We start from the raw sequence: 21,129 nt of genomic DNA on the forward strand, positions 1-21,129 counted from the left end.
TGACAGGTGATTCCGGTGTGTTCGCCAAGCAGTTCTGGCATAGGCGGCAGGTGATTTTGCCATGTCCAGAATGTGGTTCCAGCGAGTCGAACATGTGGTTCCGGCGTGTCCGGCAGGTGTTTCCGGTCTGTCCAGCAGGTGGTTCTGGGGTGTCCGGCATGAGGTTCTGGCACGTCTGAGAGGTGGTTCCGGCCGGCCCGACATGCGTTTCCGGAGTGTCCGCCACGTGGTTCAGGCACGTCTGAGAGGTGGTTCCAGCATGCCCGGCAGGTTTTCCCGGAGAGTCCTCCAAGTGGTTCTGGCGTAGCCCGCAGGTGATTTTGGTGTGTCCGGCAGGTTGTTCCGTTCTGTCCGATAGGTTGTTCCGGCATGTCCAGCACGTGCTTCTGGCACTTCTGAGAGGTGGTTCTGGCATGCCGGGCAGGTTATTCCGGAGTGTCCGGTAAGTGGTTCTGGTGTAGCCGGCAGTTCATTTTGGCGTGTCTGGCACATGGGTCCTGCGAGTCGAGCAGGTGGTTCCGGCGTGCTCGGCAGGTGGTCCAGGCATGTCCGGCAGGTGGTTCCAGTCTGTCCAGGACGTGGTTCCAGCGTGTCCGGCACGTGGTTCTCTTACGTCTGAGAGGTGGTTCCTGCATGCCTGGCAGGTTATTGCGGATTGTCTGCCAGGTGGTTCTCTCATAGCCAGCTGTTGATTTTGGCCTGTCAGGCAGGTGGTTCTGGTGAGTCCAGCAGGTGGCTCCGGCGTGCTCGGCAGGTGGTTCTGGCATGTCTGGCAGGTGGTTCCGGCGAGTTGAGCAGCTGGTTCCAGCCTGTCCGTCAGGTTAGGGTTAGGGATAGGGTTAGGGTTACGGTTAGGGTTAGGGTTTAGGGTTTGGGGTTAGGGGTTAGGGTTAGGGGTAGGGTTAGGGTTAGGGTTACGGTTGGGTTAGGGTTTAGGGTTAGGCTTAGGGTTAGGGGTTAGGGTTAGGGTTAGGGTTTGGGGATAGGGTTAGGGTTAGGGTTAGGGTTAGGGCCCGGCAGGTGGTTCTGGCGAGCCGAGCAGGTGGCTCCGGCGTGCCCGGCAGGTGCTTCCGCTGGGCCCGGCAGGTGGTTCCGGAGAGGCGAGCAGGTGGCTCCGGCGCGCCGGGCAGGTGGTTCCGGCGAGGCGAGCAGGTGGCTCCGGTGCGCTCGGCAGGTGCTTCCGCTGGGCCCGGCTGGTGTTTCCGGCGAGGCGAGCAGGTGGCTCCGGCGCGCTCGGCAGGTGCTTCCGCTGCGCCCGGCAGGTGGTTCCGGCGAGGCGAGCAGGTTGTTCCTGCGTGCTCGGCAGGTGGTTCAGTTGGGTCTGGCAGGTGGTTTCGGTCTGTTCGGGGTGTGGTTCCAGCATCTCAGGCACATGGTTCTGGCACGTCTGAGAGGTGGTTCCGGCTGGCCCAACAGGTGTTTCTGGAGTCTCCGCCAAGTGGTTCTGGCGTAGCTGGCAGGTGATGTTGGCGTGACTGGCAGGTGGTTCCAGCCAGCCCGGCAGGTGTTTCCGGAGTGTTCACCAACTGGCTGTGGCGTAGCCGGCAGGTGATTTTGGCGTGTCCGACAGGTGGTTCTGGCGAGTCGAGCAGGTGCTTCCGGCATGCTCGGCAGGTGCTTCCGGTGTCATTGGCATGTGGTTCTGGCAGGTCTGAGAGGTGGTTCCGGCATGCCTGACAGGTGATTCCGGAGTGTTCGCCAAGCGGTTCTGGCATAGGCGGCAGGTGATTTTGCCATGTCCAGAATGTGGTTCCAGCGAGTCGAACATGTGGTTCCGGCGTGTCCGGCAGGTGTTTCCGGTCTGTCCAGCAGGTGGTTCTGGGGTGTCCGGCATGAGGTTCTGGCACGTCTGAGAGGTGGTTCCGGCCGGCCCGACATGCGTTTCCGGAGTGTCCGCCACGTGGTTCAGGCACGTCTGAGAGGTGGTTCCAGCATGCCCGGCAGGTTTTCCCGGAGAGTCCTCCAAGTGGTTCTGGCGTAGCCCGCAGGTGATTTTGGTGTGTCCGGCAGGTTGTTCCGTTCTGTCCGATAGGTTGTTCCGGCATGTCCAGCACGTGCTTCTGGCACTTCTGAGAGGTGGTTCTGGCATGCCGGGCAGGTTATTCCGGAGTGTCCGGTAAGTGGTTCTGGTGTAGCCGGCAGTTCATTTTGGCGTGTCTGGCACATGGGTCCTGCGAGTCGAGCAGGTGGTTCCGGCGTGCTCGGCAGGTGGTCCAGGCATGTCCGGCAGGTGGTTCCAGTCTGTCCAGGACGTGGTTCCAGCGTGTCCGGCACGTGGTTCTCTTACGTCTGAGAGGTGGTTCCTGCATGCCTGGCAGGTTATTGCGGATTGTCTGCCAGGTGGTTCTCTCATAGCCAGCTGTTGATTTTGGCCTGTCAGGCAGGTGGTTGTGGTGAGTCCAGCAGGTGGCTCCAGCGTGCTCGGCAGGTGGTTCTGGCATGTCTGGCAGGTGGTTCCGGCGAGTTGAGCAGCTGGTTCCAGCCTGTCCGTCAGGTTAGGGTTAGGGATAGGGTTAGGGTTACGGTTAGGGTTAGGGTTTAGGGTTTGGGGTTAGGGGTTAGGGTTAGGGGTAGGGTTAGGGTTAGGGTTACGGTTGGGTTAGGGTTTAGGGTTAGGCTTAGGGTTAGGGGTTAGGGTTAGGGTTAGGGTTGGGGGATAGGGTTAGGGTTAGGGTTAGGGTTAGGGCCCGGCAGGTGGTTCTGGCGAACCGAGCAGGTGGCTCCGGCGCGCCCGGCAGGTGCTTCCGCTGGGCCCGGCAGGTGGTTCCAGAGAGGCGAGCAGGTGGCTCCGGCGCGCCGGGCAGGTGGTTCCGGCGAGGCGAGCAGGTGGCTCCGGTGCGCACGGCAGGTGCTTCCGCTGGGCCCGGCTGGTGTTTCCGGCGAGGCGAGCAGGTGGCTCCGGCACGCTCGGCAGGTGCTTCCGCTGCGCCCGGCAGGTGGTTCCGGCGAGGCGAGCAGGTTGTTCCTGCGTGCTCGGCAGGTGGTTCAGTTGGGTCTGGCAGATGGTTTCGGTCTGTTCGGGGTGTGGTTCCAGCATCTCAGGCACATGGTTCTGGCACGTCTGAGAGGTGTTTCCGGCTGGCCCAACAGGTGTTTCTGGAGTCTCCGCCAAGTGGTTCTGGCGTAGCTGGCAGGTGATGTTGGCGTGACTGGCAGGTGGTTCCAGCCAGCCCGGCAGGTGTTTCCGGAGTGTTCACCAACTGGCTGTGGCGTAGCCGGCAGGTGATTTTGGCGTGTCCGACAGGTGGTTCTGGCGAGTCGAGCAGGTGCTTCCGGCATGCTCGGCAGGTGCTTCCGGTGTCATTGGCATGTGGTTCTGGCAGGTCTGAGAGGTGGTTCCGGCATGCCTGACAGGTGATTCCGGAGTGTTCGCCAAGCGGTTCTGGCATAGGCGGCAGGTGATTTTGCCATGTCCAGAATGTGGTTCCAGCGAGTCGAACATGTGGTTCCGGCGTGTCCGGCAGGTGTTTCCGGTCTGTCCAGCAGGTGGTTCTGGGGTGTCCGGCATGAGGTTCTGGCACGTCTGAGAGGTGGTTCCGGCCGGCCCGACATGCGTTTCCGGAGTGTCCGCCACGTGGTTCAGGCACGTCTGAGAGGTGGTTCCAGCATGCCCGGCAGGTTTTCCCGGAGAGTCCTCCAAGTGGTTCTGGCGTAGCCCGCAGGTGATTTTGGTGTGTCCGGCAGGTTGTTCCGTTCTGTCCGATAGGTTGTTCCGGCATGTCCAGCACGTGCTTCTGGCACTTCTGAGAGGTGGTTCTGGCATGCCGGGCAGGTTATTCCGGAGTGTCCGGTAAGTGGTTCTGGTGTAGCCGGCAGTTCATTTTGGCGTGTCTGGCACATGGGTCCTGCGAGTCGAGCAGGTGGTTCCGGCGTGCTCGGCAGGTGGTCCAGGCATGTCCGGCAGGTGGTTCCAGTCTGTCCAGGACGTGGTTCCAGCGTGTCCGGCACGTGGTTCTCTTACGTCTGAGAGGTGGTTCCTGCATGCCTGGCAGGTTATTGCGGATTGTCTGCCAGGTGGTTCTCTCATAGCCAGCTGTTGATTTTGGCCTGTCAGGCAGGTGGTTGTGGTGAGTCCAGCAGGTGGCTCCAGCGTGCTCGGCAGGTGGTTCTGGCATGTCTGGCAGGTGGTTCCGGCGAGTTGAGCAGCTGGTTCCAGCCTGTCCGTCAGGTTAGGGTTAGGGATAGGGTTAGGGTTACGGTTAGGGTTAGGGTTTAGGGTTTGGGGTTAGGGGTTAGGGTTAGGGGTAGGGTTAGGGTTAGGGTTACGGTTGGGTTAGGGTTTAGGGTTAGGCTTAGGGTTAGGGGTTAGGGTTAGGGTTAGGGTTTGGGGATAGGGTTAGGGTTAGGGTTAGGGTTAGGGCCCGGCAGGTGGTTCTGGCGAACCGAGCAGGTGGCTCCGGCGCGCCCGGCAGGTGCTTCCGCTGGGCCCGGCAGGTGGTTCCGGAGAGGCGAGCAGGTGGCTCCGGCGCGCCGGGCAGGTGGTTCCGGCGAGGCGAGCAGGTGGCTCCGGTGCGCACGGCAGGTGCTTCCGCTGGGCCCGGCTGGTGTTTCCGGCGAGGCGAGCAGGTGGCTCCGGCGCGCTCGGCAGGTGCTTCCGCTGCGCCCGGCAGGTGGTTCCGGCGAGGCGAGCAGGTTGTTCCTGCGTGCTCGGCAGGTGGTTCAGTTGGGTCTGGCAGGTGGTTTCGGTCTGTTCGGGGTGTGGTTCCAGCATCTCAGGCACATGGTTCTGGCACGTCTGAGAGGTGGTTCCGGCTGGCCCAACAGGTGTTTCTGGAGTCTCCGCCAAGTGGTTCTGGCGTAGCTGGCAGGTGATGTTGGCGTGACTGGCAGGTGGTTCCAGCCAGCCCGGCAGGTGTTTCCGGAGTGTTCACCAACTGGCTGTGGCGTAGCCGGCAGGTGATTTTGGCGTGTCCGACAGGTGGTTCTGGCGAGTCGAGCAGGTGCTTCCGGCATGCTCGGCAGGTGCTTCCGGTGTCATTGGCATGTGGTTCTGGCAGGTCTGAGAGGTGGTTCCGGCATGCCTGACAGGTGATTCCGGAGTGTTCGCCAAGCAGTTCTGGCATAGGCGGCAGGTGATTTTGCCATGTCCAGAATGTGGTTCCAGCGAGTCGAACATGTGGTTCCGGCGTGTCCGGCAGGTGTTTCCGGTCTGTCCAGCAGGTGGTTCTGGGGTGTCCGGCATGAGGTTCTGGCACGTCTGAGAGGTGGTTCCGGCCGGCCCGACATGCGTTTCCGGAGTGTCCGCCACGTGGTTCAGGCACGTCTGAGAGGTGGTTCCAGCATGCCCGGCAGGTTTTCCCGGAGAGTCCTCCAAGTGGTTCTGGCGTAGCCCGCAGGTGATTTTGGTGTGTCCGGCAGGTTGTTCCGTTCTGTCCGATAGGTTGTTCCGGCATGTCCAGCACGTGCTTCTGGCACTTCTGAGAGGTGGTTCTGGCATGCCGGGCAGGTTATTCCGGAGTGTCCGGTAAGTGGTTCTGGTGTAGCCGGCAGTTCATTTTGGCGTGTCTGGCACATGGGTCCTGCGAGTCGAGCAGGTGGTTCCGGCGTGCTCGGCAGGTGGTCCAGGCATGTCCGGCAGGTGGTTCCAGTCTGTCCAGGACGTGGTTCCAGCGTGTCCGGCACGTGGTTCTCTTACGTCTGAGAGGTGGTTCCTGCATGCCTGGCAGGTTATTGCGGATTGTCTGCCAGGTGGTTCTCTCATAGCCAGCTGTTGATTTTGGCCTGTCAGGCAGGTGGTTCTGGTGAGTCCAGCAGGTGGCTCCGGCGTGCTCGGCAGGTGGTTCTGGCATGTCTGGCAGGTGGTTCTGGCGAGTTGAGCAGCTGGTTCCAGCCTGTCCGTCAGGTTAGGGTTAGGGATAGGGTTAGGGTTACGGTTAGGGTTAGGGTTTAGGGTTTGGGGTTAGGGGTTAGGGTTAGGGGTAGGGTTAGGGTTAGGGTTACGGTTGGGTTAGGGTTTAGGGTTAGGCTTAGGGTTAGGGGTTAGGGTTAGGGTTAGGGTTTGGGGATAGGGTTAGGGTTAGGGTTAGGGTTAGGGCCCGGCAGGTGGTTCCGGCGAGCCGAGCAGGTGGCTCCGGCGCGCCCGGCAGGTGCTTCCGCTGCGCCCGGCAGGTGGTTCCGGCGAGGCGAGCAGGTTGTTCCTGCGTGCTCGGCAGGTGGTTCAGTTGGGTCTGGCAGATGGTTTCGGTCTGTTCGGGGTGTGGTTCCAGCATCTCAGGCACATGGTTCTGGCACGTCTGAGAGGTGTTTCCGGCTGGCCCAACAGGTGTTTCTGGAGTCTCCGCCAAGTGGTTCTGGCGTAGCTGGCAGGTGATGTTGGCGTGACTGGCAGGTGGTTCCAGCCAGCCCGGCAGGTGTTTCCGGAGTGTTCACCAACTGGCTGTGGCGTAGCCGGCAGGTGATTTTGGCGTGTCCGACAGGTGGTTCTGGCGAGTCGAGCAGGTGCTTCCGGCATGCTCGGCAGGTGCTTCCGGTGTCATTGGCATGTGGTTCTGGCAGGTCTGAGAGGTGGTTCCGGCATGCCTGACAGGTGATTCCGGAGTGTTCGCCAAGCGGTTCTGGCATAGGCGGCAGGTGATTTTGCCATGTCCAGAATGTGGTTCCAGCGAGTCGAACATGTGGTTCCGGCGTGTCCGGCAGGTGTTTCCGGTCTGTCCAGCAGGTGGTTCTGGGGTGTCCGGCATGAGGTTCTGGCACGTCTGAGAGGTGGTTCCGGCCGGCCCGACATGCGTTTCCGGAGTGTCCGCCACGTGGTTCAGGCACGTCTGAGAGGTGGTTCCAGCATGCCCGGCAGGTTTTCCCGGAGAGTCCTCCAAGTGGTTCTGGCGTAGCCCGCAGGTGATTTTGGTGTGTCCGGCAGGTTGTTCCGTTCTGTCCGATAGGTTGTTCCGGCATGTCCAGCACGTGCTTCTGGCACTTCTGAGAGGTGGTTCTGGCATGCCGGGCAGGTTATTCCGGAGTGTCCGGTAAGTGGTTCTGGTGTAGCCGGCAGTTCATTTTGGCGTGTCTGGCACATGGGTCCTGCGAGTCGAGCAGGTGGTTGCGGCGTGCTCGGCAGGTGGTCCAGGCATGTCCGGCAGGTGGTTCCAGTCTGTCCAGGACGTGGTTCCAGCGTGTCCGGCACGTGGTTCTCTTACGTCTGAGAGGTGGTTCCTGCATGCCTGGCAGGTTATTGCGGATTGTCTGCCAGGTGGTTCTCTCATAGCCAGCTGTTGATTTTGGCCTGTCAGGCAGGTGGTTGTGGTGAGTCCAGCAGGTGGCTCCGGCGTGCTCGGCAGGTGGTTCTGGCATGTCTGGCAGGTGGTTCCGGCGAGTTGAGCAGCTGGTTCCAGCCTGTCCGTCAGGTTAGGGTTAGGGATAGGGTTAGGGTTACGGTTAGGGTTAGGGTTTAGGGTTTGGGGTTACGGGTTAGGGTTAGGGGTAGGGTTAGGGTTAGGGTTACGGTTGGGTTAGGGTTTAGGGTTAGGCTTAGGGTTAGGGGTTAGGGTTAGGGTTAGGGTTTGGGGATAGGGTTAGGGTTAGGGTTAGGGTTAGGGCCCGGCAGGTGGTTCTGGCGAGCCGAGCAGGTGGCTCCGGCGCGCCCGGCAGGTGCTTCCGCTGGGCCCGGCAGGTGGTTCCGGAGAGGCGAGCAGGTGGCTCCGGCGCGCCGGGCAGGTGGTTCCGGCGAGGCGAGCAGGTGGCTCCGGTGCGCTCGGCAGGTGCTTCCGCTGGGCCCGGCTGGTGTTTCCGGCGAGGCGAGCAGGTGGCTCCGGCGCGCTCGGCAGGTGCTTCCGCTGGGCCCGGCAGGTGGTTCCGGCGAGGCGAGCAGGTTGTTCCTGCGTGCTCGGCAGGTGGTTCAGTTGGGTCTGGCAGGTGGTTTCGGTCTGTTCGGGGTGTGGTTCCAGCATCTCAGGCACATGGTTCTGGCACGTCTGAGAGGTGGTTCCGGCTGGCCCAACAGGTGTTTCTGGAGTCTCCGCCAAGTGGTTCTGGCGTAGCTGGCAGGTGATGTTGGCGTGACTGGCAGGTGGTTCCAGCCAGCCCGGCAGGTGTTTCCGGAGTGTTCACCAACTGGCTGTGGCGTAGCCGGCAGGTGATTTTGGCGTGTCCGACAGGTGGTTCTGGCGAGTCGAGCAGGTGCTTCCGGTGTCATTGGCATGTGGTTCTGGCAGGTCTGAGAGGTGGTTCCGGCATGCCTGACAGGTGATTCCGGAGTGTTCGCCAAGCGGTTCTGGCATAGGCGGCAGGTGATTTTGCCATGTCCAGAATGTGGTTCCAGCGAGTCGAACATGTGGTTCCGGCGTGTCCGGCAGGTGTTTCCGGTCTGTCCAGCAGGTGGTTCTGGGGTGTCCGGCATGAGGTTCTGGCACGTCTGAGAGGTGGTTCCGGCCGGCCCGACATGCGTTTCCGGAGTGTCCGCCACGTGGTTCAGGCACGTCTGAGAGGTGGTTCCAGCATGCCCGGCAGGTTTTCCCGGAGAGTCCTCCAAGTGGTTCTGGCGTAGCCCGCAGGTGATTTTGGTGTGTCCGGCAGGTTGTTCCGTTCTGTCCGATAGGTTGTTCCGGCATGTCCAGCACGTGCTTCTGGCACTTCTGAGAGGTGGTTCTGGCATGCCGGGCAGGTTATTCCGGAGTGTCCGGTAAGTGGTTCTGGTGTAGCCGGCAGTTCATTTTGGCGTGTCTGGCACATGGGTCCTGCGAGTTGAGCAGGTGGTTCCGGCGTGCTCGGCAGGTGGTCCAGGCATGTCCGGCAGGTGGTTCCAGTCTGTCCAGGACGTGGTTCCAGCGTGTCCGGCACGTGGTTCTCTTACGTCTGAGAGGTGGTTCCTGCATGCCTGGCAGGTTATTGCGGATTGTCTGCCAGGTGGTTCTCTCATAGCCAGCTGTTGATTTTGGCCTGTCAGGCAGGTGGTTGTGGTGAGTCCAGCAGGTGGCTCCGGCGTGCTCGGCAGGTGGTTCTGGCATGTCTGGCAGGTGGTTCCGGCGAGTTGAGCAGCTGGTTCCAGCCTGTCCGTCAGGTTAGGGTTAGGGATAGGGTTAGGGTTACGGTTAGGGTTAGGGTTTAGGGTTTGGGGTTAGAGGTTAGGGTTAGGGGTAGGGTTAGGGTTAGGGTTACGGTTGGGTTAGGGTTTAGGGTTAGGCTTAGGGTTAGGGGTTAGGGTTAGGGTTAGGGTTTGGGGATAGGGTTAGGGTTAGGGTTAGGGTTAGGGCCCGGCAGGTGGTTCTGGCGAACCGAGCAGGTGGCTCCGGCGCGCCCGGCAGGTGCTTCCGCTGGGCCCGGCAGGTGGTTCCGGAGAGGCGAGCAGGTGGCTCCGGCGCGCCGGGCAGGTGGTTCCGGCGAGGCGAGCAGGTGGCTCCGGTGCGCACGGCAGGTGCTTCCGCTGGGCCCGGCTGGTGTTTCCGGCGAGGGGAGCAGGTGGCTCCGGCGCGCTCGGCAGGTGCTTCCGCTGCGCCCGGCAGGTGGTTCCGGCGAGGCGAGCAGGTTGTTCCTGCGTGCTCGGCAGGTGGTTCAGTTGGGTCTGGCAGGTGGTTTCGGTCTGTTCGGGGTGTGGTTCCAGCATCTCAGGCACATGGTTCTGGCACGTCTGAGAGGTGGTTCCGGCTGGCCCAACAGGTGTTTCTGGAGTCTCCGCCAAGTGGTTCTGGCGTAGCTGGCAGGTGATGTTGGCGTGACTGGCAGGTGGTTCCAGCCAGCCCGGCAGGTGTTTCCGGAGTGTTCACCAACTGGCTGTGGCGTAGCCGGCAGGTGATTTTGGCGTGTCCGACAGGTGGTTCTGGCGAGTCGAGCAGGTGCTTCCGGCATGCTCGGCAGGTGCTTCCGGTGTCATTGGCATGTGGTTCTGCAAGGTCTGAGAGGTGGTTCCGGCATGCCTGACAGGTGATTCCGGAGTGTTCGCCAAGCAGTTCTGGCATAGGCGGCAGGTGATTTTGCCATGTCCAGAATGTGGTTCCAGCGAGTCGAACATGTGGTTCCGGCGTGTCCGGCAGGTGTTTCCGGTCTGTCCAGCAGGTGGTTCTGGGGTGTCCGGCATGAGGTTCTGGCACGTCTGAGAGGTGGTTCCGGCCGGCCCGACATGCGTTTCCGGAGTGTCCGCCACGTGGTTCAGGCACGTCTGAGAGGTGGTTCCAGCATGCCCGGCAGGTTTTCCCGGAGAGTCCTCCAAGTGGTTCTGGCGTAGCCCGCAGGTGATTTTGGTGTGTCCGGCAGGTTGTTCCGTTCTGTCCGATAGGTTGTTCCGGCATGTCCAGCACGTGCTTCTGGCACTTCTGAGAGGTGGTTCTGGCATGCCGGGCAGGTTATTCCGGAGTGTCCGGTAAGTGGTTCTGGTGTAGCCGGCAGTTCATTTTGGCGTGTCTGGCACATGGGTCCTGCGAGTCGAGCAGGTGGTTCCGGCGTGCTCGGCAGGTGGTCCAGGCATGTCCGGCAGGTGGTTCCAGTCTGTCCAGGACGTGGTTCCAGCGTGTCCGGCACGTGGTTCTCTTACGTCTGAGAGGTGGTTCCTGCATGCCTGGCAGGTTATTGCGGATTGTCTGCCAGGTGGTTCTCTCATAGCCAGCTGTTGATTTTGGCCTGTCAGGCAGGTGGTTCTGGTGAGTCCAGCAGGTGGCTCCGGCGTGCTCGGCAGGTGGTTCTGGCATGTCTGGCAGGTGGTTCTGGCGAGTTGAGCAGCTGGTTCCAGCCTGTCCGTCAGGTTAGGGTTAGGGATAGGGTTAGGGTTACGGTTAGGGTTAGGGTTTAGGGTTTGGGGTTAGGGGTTAGGGTTAGGGGTAGGGTTAGGGTTAGGGTTACGGTTGGGTTAGGGTTTAGGGTTAGGCTTAGGGTTAGGGGTTAGGGTTAGGGTTAGGGTTTGGGGATAGGGTTAGGGTTAGGGTTAGGGTTAGGGCCCGGCAGGTGGTTCCGGCGAGCCGAGCAGGTGGCTCCGGCGCGCCCGGCAGGTGCTTCCGCTGGGCCCGGCAGGTGGTTCCGGCGAGGCGAGCAGGTTGTTCCTGCGTGCTCGGCAGGTGGTTCAGTTGGGTCTGGCAGATGGTTTCGGTCTGTTCGGGGTGTGGTTCCAGCATCTCAGGCACATGGTTCTGGCACGTCTGAGAGGTGTTTCCGGCTGGCCCAACAGGTGTTTCTGGAGTCTCCGCCAAGTGGTTCTGGCGTAGCTGGCAGGTGATGTTGGCGTGACTGGCAGGTGGTTCCAGCCAGCCCGGCAGGTGTTTCCGGAGTGTTCACCAACTGGCTGTGGCGTAGCCGGCAGGTGATTTTGGCGTGTCCGACAGGTGGTTCTGGCGAGTCGAGCAGGTGCTTCCGGCATGCTCGGCAGGTGCTTCCGGTGTCATTGGCATGTGGTTCTGGCAGGTCTGAGAGGTGGTTCCGGCATGCCTGACAGGTGATTCCGGAGTGTTCGCCAAGCGGTTCTGGCATAGGCGGCAGGTGATTTTGCCATGTCCAGAATGTGGTTCCAGCGAGTCGAACATGTGGTTCCGGCGTGTCCGGCAGGTGTTTCCGGTCTGTCCAGCAGGTGGTTCTGGGGTGTCCGGCATGAGGTTCTGGCACGTCTGAGAGGTGGTTCCGGCCGGCCCGACATGCGTTTCCGGAGTGTCCGCCACGTGGTTCAGGCACGTCTGAGAGGTGGTTCCAGCATGCCCGGCAGGTTTTCCCGGAGAGTCCTCCAAGTGGTTCTGGCGTAGCCCGCAGGTGATTTTGGTGTGTCCGGCAGGTTGTTCCGTTCTGTCCGATAGGTTGTTCCGGCATGTCCAGCACGTGCTTCTGGCACTTCTGAGAGGTGGTTCTGGCATGCCGGGCAGGTTATTCCGGAGTGTCCGGTAAGTGGTTCTGGTGTAGCCGGCAGTTCATTTTGGCGTGTCTGGCACATGGGTCCTGCGAGTCGAGCAGGTGGTTGCGGCGTGCTCGGCAGGTGGTCCAGGCATGTCCGGCAGGTGGTTCCAGTCTGTCCAGGACGTGGTTCCAGCGTGTCCGGCACGTGGTTCTCTTACGTCTGAGAGGTGGTTCCTGCATGCCTGGCAGGTTATTGCGGATTGTCTGCCAGGTGGTTCTCTCATAGCCAGCTGTTGATTTTGGCCTGTCAGGCAGGTGGTTGTGGTGAGTCCAGCAGGTGGCTCCGGCGTGCTCGGCAGGTGGTTCTGGCATGTCTGGCAGGTGGTTCCGGCGAGTTGAGCAGCTGGTTCCAGCCTGTCCGTCAGGTTAGGGTTAGGGATAGGGTTAGGGTTACGGTTAGGGTTAGGGTTTAGGGTTTGGGGTTACGGGTTAGGGTTAGGGGTAGGGTTAGGGTTAGGGTTACGGTTGGGTTAGGGTTTAGGGTTAGGCTTAGGGTTAGGGGTTAGGGTTAGGGTTAGGGTTTGGGGATAGGGTTAGGGTTAGGGTTAGGGTTAGGGCCCGGCAGGTGGTTCTGGCGAGCCGAGCAGGTGGCTCCGGCGCGCCCGGCAGGTGCTTCCGCTGGGCCCGGCAGGTGGTTCCGGAGAGGCGAGCAGGTGGCTCCGGCGCGCCGGGCAGGTGGTTCCGGCGAGGCGAGCAGGTGGCTCCGGTGCGCTCGGCAGGTGCTTCCGCTGGGCCCGGCTGGTGTTTCCGGCGAGGCGAGCAGGTGGCTCCGGCGCGCTCGGCAGGTGCTTCCGCTGGGCCCGGCAGGTGGTTCCGGCGAGGCGAGCAGGTTGTTCCTGCGTGCTCGGCAGGTGGTTCAGTTGGGTCTGGCAGGTGGTTTCGGTCTGTTCGGGGTGTGGTTCCAGCATCTCAGGCACATGGTTCTGGCACGTCTGAGAGGTGGTTCCGGCTGGCCCAACAGGTGTTTCTGGAGTCTCCGCCAAGTGGTTCTGGCGTAGCTGGCAGGTGATGTTGGCGTGACTGGCAGGTGGTTCCAGCCAGCCCGGCAGGTGTTTCCGGAGTGTTCACCAACTGGCTGTGGCGTAGCCGGCAGGTGATTTTGGCGTGTCCGACAGGTGGTTCTGGCGAGTCGAGCAGGTGCTTCCGGCATGCTCGGCAGGTGCTTCCGGTGTCATTGGCATGTGGTTCTGGCAGGTCTGAGAGGTGGTTCCGGCATGCCTGACAGGTGATTCCGGAGTGTTCGCCAAGCGGTTCTGGCATAGGCGGCAGGTGATTTTGCCATGTCCAGAATGTGGTTCCAGCGAGTCGAACATGTGGTTCCGGCGTGTCCGGCAGGTGTTTCCGGTCTGTCCAGCAGGTGGTTCTGGGGTGTCCGGCATGAGGTTCTGGCACGTCTGAGAGGTGGTTCCGGCCGGCCCGACATGCGTTTCCGGAGTGTCCGCCACGTGGTTCAGGCACGTCTGAGAGGTGGTTCCAGCATGCCCGGCAGGTTTTCCCGGAGAGTCCTCCAAGTGGTTCTGGCGTAGCCCGCAGGTGATTTTGGTGTGTCCGGCAGGTTGTTCCGTTCTGTCCGATAGGTTGTTCCGGCATGTCCAGCACGTGCTTCTGGCACTTCTGAGAGGTGGTTCTGGCATGCCGGGCAGGTTATTCCGGAGTGTCCGGTAAGTGGTTCTGGTGTAGCCGGCAGTTCATTTTGGCGTGTCTGGCACATGGGTCCTGCGAGTCGAGCAGGTGGTTGCGGCGTGCTCGGCAGGTGGTCCAGGCATGTCCGGCAGGTGGTTCCAGTCTGTCCAGGACGTGGTTCCAGCGTGTCCGGCACGTGGTTCTCTTACGTCTGAGAGGTGGTTCCTGCATGCCTGGCAGGTTATTGCGGATTGTCTGCCAGGTGGTTCTCTCATAGCCAGCTGTTGATTTTGGCCTGTCAGGCAGGTGGTTGTGGTGAGTCCAGCAGGTGGCTCCGGCGTGCTCGGCAGGTGGTTCTGGCATGTCTGGCAGGTGGTTCCGGCGAGTTGAGCAGCTGGTTCCAGCCTGTCCGTCAGGTTAGGGTTAGGGATAGGGTTAGGGTTACGGTTAGGGTTAGGGTTTAGGGTTTGGGGTTACGGGTTAGGGTTAGGGGTAGGGTTAGGGTTAGGGTTACGGTTGGGTTAGGGTTTAGGGTTAGGCTTAGGGTTAGGGGTTAGGGTTAGGGTTAGGGTTTGGGGATAGGGTTAGGGTTAGGGTTAGGGTTAGGGCCCGGCAGGTGGTTCCGGCGAGCCGAGCAGGTGGCTCCGGCGCGCCCGGCAGGTGCTTCCGCTGGGCCCGGCAGGTGGTTCCGGAGAGGCGAGCAGGTGGCTCCGGCGCGCCGGGCAGGTGGTTCCGGCGAGGCGAGCAGGTGGCTCCGGTGCGCTCGGCAGGTGCTTCCGCTGGGCCCGGCTGGTGTTTCCGGCGAGGCGAGCAGGTGGCTCCGGCGCGCTCGGCAGGTGCTTCCGCTGGGCCCGGCAGGTGGTTCCGGCGAGGCGAGCAGGTTGTTCCTGCGTGCTCGGCAGGTGGTTCAGTTGGGTCTGGCAGGTGGTTTCGGTCTGTTCGGGGTGTGGTTCCAGCATCTCAGGCACATGGTTCTGGCACGTCTGAGAGGTGGTTCCGGCTGGCCCAACAGGTGTTTCTGGAGTCTCCGCCAAGTGGTTCTGGCGTAGCTGGCAGGTGATGTTGGCGTGACTGGCAGGTGGTTCCAGCCAGCCCGGCAGGTGTTTCCGGAGTGTTCACCAACTGGCTGTGGCGTAGCCGGCAGGTGATTTTGGCGTGTCCGACAGGTGGTTCTGGCGAGTCGAGCAGGTGCTTCCGGCATGCTCGGCAGGTGCTTCCGGTGTCATTGGCATGTGGTTCTGGCAGGTCTGAGAGGTGGTTCCGGCATGCCTGACAGGTGATTCCGGAGTGTTCGCCAAGCGGTTCTGGCATAGGCGGCAGGTGATTTTGCCATGTCCAGAATGTGGTTCCAGCGAGTCGAACATGTGGTTCCGGCGTGTCCGGCAGGTGTTTCCGGTCTGTCCAGCAGGTGGTTCTGGGGTGTCCGGCATGAGGTTCTGGCACGTCTGAGAGGTGGTTCCGGCCGGCCCGACATGCGTTTCCGGAGTGTCCGCCACGTGGTTCAGGCACGTCTGAGAGGTGGTTCCAGCATGCCCGGCAGGTTTTCCCGGAGAGTCCTCCAAGTGGTTCTGGCGTAGCCCGCAGGTGATTTTGGTGTGTCCGGCAGGTTGTTCCGTTCTGTCCGATAGGTTGTTCCGGCATGTCCAGCACGTGCTTCTGGCACTTCTGAGAGGTGGTTCTGGCATGCCGGGCAGGTTATTCCGGAGTGTCCGGTAAGTGGTTCTGGTGTAGCCGGCAGTTCATTTTGGCGTGTCTGGCACATGGGTCCTGCGAGTCGAGCAGGTGGTTCCGGCGTGCTCGGCAGGTGGTCCAGGCATGTCCGGCAGGTGGTTCCAGTCTGTCCAGGACGTGGTTCCAGCGTGTCCGGCACGTGGTTCTCTTACGTCTGAGAGGTGGTTCCTGCATGCCTGGCAGGTTATTGCGGATTGTCTGCCAGGTGGTTCTCTCATAGCCAGCTGTTGATTTTGGCCTGTCAGGCAGGTGGTTCTGGTGAGTCCAGCAGGTGGCTCCGGCGTGCTCGGCAGGTGGTTCTGGCATGTCTGGCAGGTGGTTCCGGCGAGTTGAGCAGCTGGTTCCAGCCTGTCCGTCAGGTTAGGGTTAGGGATAGGGTTAGGGTTACGGTTAGGGTTAGGGTTTAGGGTTTGGGGTTAGGGGTTAGGGTTAGGGGTAGGGTTAGGGTTAGGGTTACGGTTGGGTTAGGGTTTAGGGTTAGGCTTAGGGTTAGGGGTTAGGGTTAGGGTTAGGGTTTGGGGATAGGGTTAGGGTTAGGGTTAGGGTTAGGGCCCGGCAGGTGGTTCCGGCGAGCCGAGCAGGTGGCTCCGGCGCGCCCGGCAGGTGCTTCCGCTGGGCCCGGCAGGTGGTTCCGGCGAGGCGAGCAGGTTGTTCCTGCGTGCTCGGCAGGTGGTTCAGTTGGGTCTGGCAGATGGTTTCGGTCTGTTCGGGGTGTGGTTCCAGCATCTCAGGCACATGGTTCTGGCACGTCTGAGAGGTGTTTCCGGCTGGCCCAACAGGTGTTTCTGGAGTCTCCGCCAAGTGGTTCTGGCGTAGCTGGCAGGTGATGTTGGCGTGACTGGCAGGTGGTTCCAGCCAGCCCGGCAGGTGTTTCCGGAGTGTTCACCAACTGGCTGTGGCGTAGCCGGCAGGTGATTTTGGCGTGTCCGACAGGTGGTTCTGGCGAGTCGAGCAGGTGCTTCCGGCATGCTCGGCAGGTGCTTCCGGTGTCATTGGCATGTGGTTCTGGCAGGTCTGAGAGGTGGTTCCGGCATGCCTGACAGGTGATTCCGGAGTGTTCGCCAAGCGGTTCTGGCATAGGCGGCAGGTGATTTTGCCATGTCCAGAATGTGGTTCCAGCGAGTCGAACATGTGGTTCCGGCGTGTCCGGCAGGTGTTTCCGGTCTGTCCAGCAGGTGGTTCTGGGGTGTCCGGCATGAGGTTCTGGCACGTCTGAGAGGTGGTTCCGGCCGGCCCGACATGCGTTTCCGGAGTGTCCGCCACGTGGTTCAGGCACGTCTGAGAGGTGGTTCCAGCATGCCCGGCAGGTTTTCCCGGAGAGTCCTCCAAGTGGTTCTGGCGTAGCCCGCAGGTGATTTTGGTGTGTCCGGCAGGTTGTTCCGTTCTGTCCGATAGGTTGTTCCGGCATGTCCAGCACGTGCTTCTGGCACTTCTGAGAGGTGGTTCTGGCATGCCGGGCAGGTTATTCCGGAGTGTCCGGTAAGTGGTTCTGGTGTAGCCGGCAGTTCATTTTGGCGTGTCTGGCACATGGGTCCTGCGAGTCGAGCAGGTGGTTGCGGCGTGCTCGGCAGGTGGTCCAGGCATGTCCGGCAGGTGGTTCCAGTCTGTCCAGGACGTGGTTCCAGCGTGTCCGGCACGTGGTTCTCTTACGTCTGAGAGGTGGTTCCTGCATGCCTGGCAGGTTATTGCGGATTGTCTGCCAGGTGGTTCTCTCATAGCCAGCTGTTGATTTTGGCCTGTCAGGCAGGTGGTTGTGGTGAGTCCAGCAGGTGGCTCCGGCGTGCTCGGCAGGTGGTTCTGGCATGTCTGGCAGGTGGTTCCGGCGAGTTGAGCAGCTGGTTCCAGCCTGTCCGTCAGGTTAGGGTTAGGGATAGGGTTAGGGTTACGGTTAGGGTTAGGGTTTAGGGTTTGGGGTTACGGGTTAGGGTTAGGGGTAGGGTTAGGGTTAGGGTTACGGTTGGGTTAGGGTTTAGGGTTAGGCTTAGGGTTAGGGGTTAGGGTTAGGGTTAGGGTTTGGGGATAGGGTTAGGGTTAGGGTTAGGGTTAGGGCCCGGCAGGTGGTTCCGGCGAGCCGAGCAGGTGGCTCCGGCGCGCCCGGCAGGTGCTTCCGCTGGGCCCGGCAGGTGGTTCCGGAGAGGCGAGCAGGTGGCTCCGGCGCGCCGGGCAGGTGGTTCCGGCGAGGCGAGCAGGTGGCTCCGGTGCGCTCGGCAGGTGCTTCCGCTGGGCCCGGCTGGTGTTTCCGGCGAGGCGAGCAGGTGGCTCCGGCGCGCTCGGCAGGTGCTTCCGCTGGGCCCGGCAGGTGGTTCCGGCGAGGCGAGCAGGTTGTTCCTGCGTGCTCGGCAGGTGGTTCAGTTGGGTCTGGCAGGTGGTTTCGGTCTGTTCGGGGTGTGGTTCCAGCATCTCAGGCACATGGTTCTGGCACGTCTGAGAGGTGGTTCCGGCTGGCCCAACAGGTGTTTCTGGAGTCTCCGCCAAGTGGTTCTGGCGTAGCTGGCAGGTGATGTTGGCGTGACTGGCAGGTGGTTCCAGCCAGCCCGGCAGGTGTTTCCGGAGTGTTCACCAACTGGCTGTGGCGTAGCCGGCAGGTGATTTTGGCGTGTCCGACAGGTGGTTCTGGCGAGTCGAGCAGGTGCTTCCGGCATGCTCGGCAGGTGCTTCCGGTGTCATTGGCATGTGGTTCTGGCAGGTCTGAGAGGTGGTTCCGGCATGCCTGACAGGTGATTCCGGAGTGTTCGCCAAGCGGTTCTGGCATAGGCGGCAGGTGATTTTGCCATGTCCAGAATGTGGTTCCAGCGAGTCGAACATGTGGTTCCGGCGTGTCCGGCAGGTGTTTCCGGTCTGTCCAGCAGGTGGTTCTGGGGTGTCCGGCATGAGGTTCTGGCACGTCTGAGAGGTGGTTCCGGCCGGCCCGACATGCGTTTCCGGAGTGTCCGCCACGTGGTTCAGGCACGTCTGAGAGGTGGTTCCAGCATGCCCGGCAGGTTTTCCCGGAGAGTCCTCCAAGTGGTTCTGGCGTAGCCCGCAGGTGATTTTGGTGTGTCCGGCAGGTTGTTCCGTTCTGTCCGATAGGTTGTTCCGGCATGTCCAGCACGTGCTTCTGGCACTTCTGAGAGGTGGTTCTGGCATGCCGGGCAGGTTATTCCGGAGTGTCCGGTAAGTGGTTCTGGTGTAGCCGGCAGTTCATTTTGGCGTGTCTGGCACATGGGTCCTGCGAGTCGAGCAGGTGGTTCCGGCGTGCTCGGCAGGTGGTCCAGGCATGTCCGGCAGGTGGTTCCAGTCTGTCCAGGACGTGGTTCCAGCGTGTCCGGCACGTGGTTCTCTTACGTCTGAGAGGTGGTTCCTGCATGCCTGGCAGGTTATTGCGGATTGTCTGCCAGGTGGTTCTCTCATAGCCAGCTGTTGATTTTGGCCTGTCAGGCAGGTGGTTCTGGTGAGTCCAGCAGGTGGCTCCGGCGTGCTCGGCAGGTGGTTCTGGCATGTCTGGCAGGTGGTTCCGGCGAGTTGAGCAGCTGGTTCCAGCCTGTCCGTCAGGTTAGGGTTAGGGATAGGGTTAGGGTTACGGTTAGGGTTAGGGTTTAGGGTTTGGGGTTAGGGGTTAGGGTTAGGGGTAGGGTTAGGGTTAGGGTTACGGTTGGGTTAGGGTTTAGGGTTAGGCTTAGGGTTAGGGGTTAGGGTTAGGGTTAGGGTTTGGGGATAGGGTTAGGGTTAGGGTTAGGGTTAGGGCCCGGCAGGTGGTTCCGGCGAGCCGAGCAGGTGGCTCCGGCGCGCCCGGCAGGTGCTTCCGCTGGGCCCGGCAGGTGGTTCCGGCGAGGCGAGCAGGTTGTTCCTGCGTGCTCGGCAGGTGGTTCAGTTGGGTCTGGCAGATGGTTTCGGTCTGTTCGGGGTGTGGTTCCAGCATCTCAGGCACATGGTTCTGGCACGTCTGAGAGGTGTTTCCGGCTGGCCCAACAGGTGTTTCTGGAGTCTCCGCCAAGTGGTTCTGGCGTAGCTGGCAGGTGATGTTGGCGTGACTGGCAGGTGGTTCCAGCCAGCCCGGCAGGTGTTTCCGGAGTGTTCACCAACTGGCTGTGGCGTAGCCGGCAGGTGATTTTGGCGTGTCCGACAGGTGGTTCTGGCGAGTCGAGCAGGTGCTTCCGGCATGCTCGGCAGGTGCTTCCGGTGTCATTGGCATGTGGTTCTGGCAGGTCTGAGAGGTGGTTCCGGCATGCCTGACAGGTGATTCCGGAGTGTTCGCCAAGCGGTTCTGGCATAGGCGGCAGGTGATTTTGCCATGTCCAGAATGTGGTTCCAGCGAGTCGAACATGTGGTTCCGGCGTGTCCGGCAGGTGTTTCCGGTCTGTCCAGCAGGTGGTTCTGGGGTGTCCGGCATGAGGTTCTGGCACGTCTGAGAGGTGGTTCCGGCCGGCCCGACATGCGTTTCCGGAGTGTCCGCCACGTGGTTCAGGCACGTCTGAGAGGTGGTTCCAGCATGCCCGGCAGGTTTTCCCGGAGAGTCCTCCAAGTGGTTCTGGCGTAGCCCGCAGGTGATTTTGGTGTGTCCGGCAGGTTGTTCCGTTCTGTCCGATAGGTTGTTCCGGCATGTCCAGCACGTGCTTCTGGCACTTCTGAGAGGTGGTTCTGGCATGCCGGGCAGGTTATTCCGGAGTGTCCGGTAAGTGGTTCTGGTGTAGCCGGCAGTTCATTTTGGCGTGTCTGGCACATGGGTCCTGCGAGTCGAGCAGGTGGTTGCGGCGTGCTCGGCAGGTGGTCCAGGCATGTCCGGCAGGTGGTTCCAGTCTGTCCAGGACGTGGTTCCAGCGTGTCCGGCACGTGGTTCTCTTACGTCTGAGAGGTGGTTCCTGCATGCCTGGCAGGTTATTGCGGATTGTCTGCCAGGTGGTTCTCTCATAGCCAGCTGTTGATTTTGGCCTGTCAGGCAGGTGGTTGTGGTGAGTCCAGCAGGTGGCTCCGGCGTGCTCGGCAGGTGGTTCTGGCATGTCTGGCAGGTGGTTCCGGCGAGTTGAGCAGCTGGTTCCAGCCTGTCCGTCAGGTTAGGGTTAGGGATAGGGTTAGGGTTACGGTTAGGGTTAGGGTTTAGGGTTTGGGGTTAGGGGTTAGGGTTAGGGGTAGGGTTAGGGTTAGGGTTACGGTTGGGTTAGGGTTTAGGGTTAGGCTTAGGGTTAGGGGTTAGGGTTAGGGTTAGGGTTTGGGGATAGGGTTAGGGTTAGGGTTAGGGTTAGGGCCCGGCAGGTGGTTCTGGCGAGCCGAGCAGGTGGCTCCGGCGCGCCCGGCAGGTGCTTCCGCTGGGCCCGGCAGGTGGTTCCGGAGAGGCGAGCAGGTGGCTCCGGCGCGCCGGGCAGGTGGTTCCGGCGAGGCGAGCAGGTGGCTCCGGTGCGCTCGGCAGGTGCTTCCGCTGGGCCCGGCTGGTGTTTCCGGCGAGGCGAGCAGGTGGCTCCGGCGCGCTCGGCAGGTGCTTCCGCTGGGCCCGGCAGGTGGTTCCGGCGAGGCGAGCAGGTTGTTCCTGCGTGCTCGGCAGGTGGTTCAGTTGGGTCTGGCAGGTGGTTTCGGTCTGTTCGGGGTGTGGTTCCAGCATCTCAGGCACATGGTTCTGGCACGTCTGAGAGGTGGTTCCGGCTGGCCCAACAGGTGTTTCTGGAGTCTCCGCCAAGTGGTTCTGGCGTAGCTGGCAGGTGATGTTGGCGTGACTGGCAGGTGGTTCCAGCCAGCCCGGCAGGTGTTTCCGGAGTGTTCACCAACTGGCTGTGGCGTAGCCGGCAGGTGATTTTGGCGTGTCCGACAGGTGGTTCTGGCGAGTCGAGCAGGTGCTTCCGGCATGCTCGGCAGGTGCTTCCGGTGTCATTGGCATGTGGTTCTGGCAGGTCTGAGAGGTGGTTCCGGCATGCCTGACAGGTGATTCCGGAGTGTTCGCCAAGCGGTTCTGGCATAGGCGGCAGGTGATTTTGCCATGTCCAGAATGTGGTTCCAGCGAGTCGAACA

The sequence above is a fragment of the Equus asinus genome, chromosome 18 (assembly GCF_041296235.1).
Source record: "Equus asinus isolate D_3611 breed Donkey chromosome 18, EquAss-T2T_v2, whole genome shotgun sequence".
Lineage (NCBI taxonomy): Eukaryota > Metazoa > Chordata > Mammalia > Perissodactyla > Equidae > Equus > Equus asinus.